Source organism: Macrobrachium nipponense, chromosome 14 (assembly GCF_015104395.2).
Source record: "Macrobrachium nipponense isolate FS-2020 chromosome 14, ASM1510439v2, whole genome shotgun sequence".
In the NCBI taxonomy this organism is placed as follows: Eukaryota; Metazoa; Arthropoda; class Malacostraca; order Decapoda; family Palaemonidae; genus Macrobrachium; species Macrobrachium nipponense.
The window spans coordinates 86,081,078-86,086,183 of NC_087207.1; positions in this window are offsets into that span (position 1 = coordinate 86,081,078).

Consider the following 5,106-nt stretch of genomic DNA (forward strand, 5'->3'; position numbering starts at 1 on the left):
CTCTCTCTGTTGGGTGCTCGGAGATTGCAGATAAAATGTACCGCGCTTTTGTTAACAAAATGGCAAGAGATTAATATATATATTTTTCATTTTTAGTAATGGAAGCTGTGTCACATCCTTTCAACACTTTCATGGAGATGAATCACTCTTAGCATCTACATCAAAATTTCTATTGCGATTTTCGCTTACTCGGGGAGTAAGCCTACAAACTTTGTTGTTACTGTTGTACTTTCTGTTGTTGTTGTTTTCGTTGTTCTTGTTATGGGAAGGGGTAGGAAAGGTCTGTGGCAAAGCCTAAAAAGGTCTGAAAAATGTGTTTCACGTTTGGGTAAATACACTGGAATATTAAGATAGGATATTTATGATTTATTTATTAGAACGAAAATGTAAAGAATAAATAATGTGCATGTTAAACAGTACAGATCAATTATTTCTAATGAAATATAGTGTATTTATTTTAATTTCCGTTAGTGAAACAACGTTCTATTTGGTCGAACGTAGATTTTAGCACGCGCCTCGAGTAAGTTGGAGATCGGATGACGCCTTGTTATCTATGGAAATAATTGAAGTCACATTGTTACAAATAAAAAAGAATTAAATCATAACAGGCCATCAGCTGAATAGCAAAGACGTGCGAAGAGAAAGAAGGGAACTCAATTGAGATTCTTTCAGTATGTGACAGTGAAGTAAATCTGTTACTTCACACTAAAAACAGCTTTTAATCAATGATTGAGGAAACTTCTCATTTGTTACAAATATCGGATCTTTCCTAGATAGTGACTCCTGGAACTTTCGGGGATTGCTATCTAGAACTATTATATCTTTGAGGGTCATAACTGTATGATATTTAGTCTTTTGTTTATGTTGTTACGGTCATCCCCAACGGGCGTGTGCTAAAACGCTTTTACAAAGGTGATTACATACTGGGTTAAGCGCCTCAGTGGTGTGGTCGGTATTATGTTGGCGTGCCACCTCGTTAGCCGCGAGTTCGATTCTCGGGCATTCCATTGAGGGGTGAGAGATGTGTATTTCTGGTGATAGAAGTTCACTCACGACGGGGTTCGGAAGTCACGTAAAGTCGTTTGTCCCGTTGCTGAATAACAACCACTGGTTCCATGCAACGTAAAAACACCATACAAACAAACATAGTGGGTTAAAACATTTCGGGGTCACTATCTTTATCAAAGTTCCCAAATATCAAACCTCGCCCTAATGTTGACATTGTCTAGTAAATGAATTGACGAAGAATAAAGAGTTATATTAGATCGGAGGGGATAAAACTGAGCGCGAATGGTATGAGAAATAAAAATACAATAAAAAGAAACTCAAACCTCGAAGCGCCAAGTCGTTTTTCATTTTATAAATGGCGTAGCCTTCGCAGGAATTAATGGACGTTCGGGTGACACTGTTTTTGCTGGCAGGTCCTTTTGGTGATTAGGAGGAGAAAACATTTTCGAAGGCAGCTCCTCCAAAATGTTTGTGTTCCCAGAAAGACGAGCGTCGCTTACCTAACGCCTGGTTCCGGGTAAAAATGCCTTAAATATCAGGCACGATTTATGTTTCTTATTTTCTTTCTTTCATTTCATGTTATACCTAATTTTCTTAATTTTATATCTATTTTATCTTTATTTCTTACCATTATTTATTTTCACTTTAGTTATTTATTTTTATTACATTGTATGTATTTATTTTTATTTAGTTATTTTTTTTATTTTAGGCATACAGGGAAATGCATTATCTTTGACAGTTATTTTTATTTTTTATTGTTATTTATTTTCACTTCTTTAGTTGTTATTTATTCTTATTAGATTTTATGTATTTATTATTTTATTTAGGTTTTCTTTTATTTTAGGCATAAGGGGAAATGCATTATAACTATTATCAGTTATTGTTATTTTTCATTGTTATTTATTTTCACTTTTTTAGTTGTTATTTATTTTTATTAAATTTTATGTATTTATTATTTTATTTAGGTTTTCTTTTATGATAGGCATACAGGGAAATGCATTATCTATTGACAGTTATTATTATTTTTCATTGTTATTTATTTTCACTTTTTAGTTGTTATTTATTTTTATTCAATTTCATGCATCAATTATTTTATTTAGGTTTTCTTTTATTTTAGGCATCCAGGCAAATGCAATATCTATTGACAGTAACTAAACAGAGTTAAACGACAACCAACATGGTACAGAAAAATGGAAATTCTAATTTTCCAAATGAAAAGTGTGGCATTACTCAAATTAGCTAATTTATTAGTGCAGGCCCTTCAGTAGAGAGTTTTGTTTCACGCATTAAAAAGAAATTAATCCTAAAGAATGTAATGACCACCGCAATTTATCAGATTCAACTAAACCTTTTTTCAAAAACAGCCCAAATGAACGTAGCTATTTATATTGGTATTCCCTTGCGTTCACCTATCGAGGTTTGAGCAAGCAAGAGCTTCTCGTAAAAGGATATATCTGATTTTCTGCGAGGTTGGAGGTCACTCGTGACCTTTTGACACCTTCAGGATTTAGTGATGATCTAATTTGAATGAAATTCACAACATCCTAAGTGAATTCCACGACAAGTATTTTATGCATATTTTATGATTTGCTGTTCAATATTTTGTCAGGAAGAGTCTTTTGTTTCCCTCACCATAATTTGAGGATCCAGTATATCTCACAAAACCACTTATACCCAAAACTGGTAAAATTACTTGCTACCAATTTCTAATGAGCCTCGCATGACTATTACTGAAATGAGCGAAATTTATGTTATTTGTTTTACTCTATGATCCCCAACTCCTGGGCCTTTCATAAGTGGTTAAGCTGGCAATTGTCAGTAATCTGCATCATAATCCTTACGTGATTACACCTTCAGAGCGCTTGTATGAAACCAAATTAACTTTTCCCGTCTCCCGTTTTCACCATCTGCACTCTAAGGGCCTTTCCGAGCAACGAGGAATATTTATCCGTTTTCTTGTTAAAAGCCGAAGTCCTCAAGACAAAATCTCATCTAACTTTTTGTTTTGATAGAATGGTAGTTGATAGCCCGCCTTTGCCAACAGCTGCAGTTGATGAACCGTTTTGCAACGTTCTTCAATATGCAGCTATCACCCAAGTTGAAATTTATGCTCCGTAAAGATAATAGTTTCCTTCCTCTCTCTCTCTCTCTCCTCTCTCTCTCTATCTCCTCTCTCTACTCTCTCTCTCTCTCTCTCTCCATACTTGTTGATACATTATTGAAATTTTAATTGTTTTTTATTCCTTTTGTTTTTGTACATTACTTTTTAACAAACAAGTTGGATTTTATTGAATTATAAAAGCAAAGATGAGAAAGTCTTGATCATATTGCATTGTATTTTGAATATTTATTTTATATGCGTAACTACAGTTTTACAGTTTGTTCCCTAAATCCTAAATAACCATTGAACTTTCGAATAGTCACTGTTCAGACCTTTCTCTCCACACGACGAAATAAATAGATTGTAAGTCTAGTACATTGTAAGTCGGCAGTCGCTTATAAATGGCAGTTTGACGAATCGTCAGCAATGACAAAATATCAGTAAATAGAAGAGGGGAGTCTGCTACTATCAATGCTTTGATAAAGGATTGGTGCTATTATCCTCCTTGATTAATTGCACCCCGAAGACGTGTAAGCAATACACAAAGTACTTTGTAGCTGCTCAGGTAATAACGGGTCTTTCTGCGGGATGATCACAAACAAAAATTGGAAAAAGAATTGTCGTCAGATGACACGCAGAAATAATGATACCTTCAGGAGATGAAATCTACCTCCGGTGAGGACGCTTCCTAATCATAGCCTTTTATTAGCAAGAAATAACACCTCGTGATATCTTTGGCCTTTGGCGCGTATTTTCATATATTCTATTAATGGGAGATACGAGCGCTAATGAAAAGAGCCCTGGGATTACGCACGAATAGGCTGCAACGGGAAATGAAACTGGGACTAAATACGAGCTTCAGTACTCTGGTTGGATGGCTTAGTCTCATAAGCGAGAGAGAGAGAGAGAGAGAGAGAGAGAGAGAGAGAGAGAGAGAGAGAGAGAGAGTGGGAGGGTGGTAGGGGGCAGGTGATTGACATCCCTTCATCCTGAATGTCTTTGGGAGGGGTTAAATTTAATTTGAATACGCTCAATTACTGATGAACGAAATTTATTATTTAGTTTTCTCAGTTTCTGTTCGTTTGTCTCATTGCTGTCAAATATGCTTCTTTTATTTACTGAAATTGGTGATAATGTATTTGATACTGAGAAGGCATGAACGAACATGGCGATTATAATTATAAAGAAGATTTCTTTCATCTCGACTGGTAGCGAACCCTACTCTTAAAAAGATGCTTTAATTCGCATCTGGAAAAAAGAATTGGTGGAAGAACTGACGCGGATAGAGAATAAAGCTGGAAAATCAAGCGCTGTGGTCTAACAAGCCCACTTGTTAGCGAACTCAGTAAAGTCATTCACATTGTTTGTATTTAAGTCTAAGGCAAATCTTTCCTTTTCACATCCTGGACAGGGGGACGGAAGACTCAGCCTTGTGTCTGGTTTCTGTTTTCCAGTCAAATGAAAGCATCTTTTCCAGATTTAGGAACTCTCTGCTTCGAGTACCCTAACAGCCACAGGGAACCGATATGAATATTCCAGAGGAAATTTTAGAGCGCTCGTTCCTAAGCCAAGTTTTTTTGGGCGTTTAGGCGAATTGAGCCCATCATTTTGGGCGAAAATTCGCAAATGTGGTTGTGGTTTCGTTTCCAAGGCAAAGGTGTTTTTAAGCATTGCTGGTTCTACTCCTTTCGTTGTACGAATTTCCAGTTGAAATGTGTATGTTTTTTTTTTCAGTGAGAGTTTATGTAAATTTACCCTCGACGTCATTGAGAAGAATATTTTTGGGTTTATTTCGCTAATTCTTCCATGTTTCTGGAAGTAAATCTGAGATAAGTTTGGGTTCCAGACCCTTCTTTTTTTCCATCATTGCCTGATTGATATGACTAAGGTGACGGTTTCAAAAGTCTTTGAAAGCACGATTTTCCTCTCCATTCCTTTTTAAGCCCTTACTCGTTTAACTTTATTTACACCAAGTATTTGTGTTACTTGATGATCAT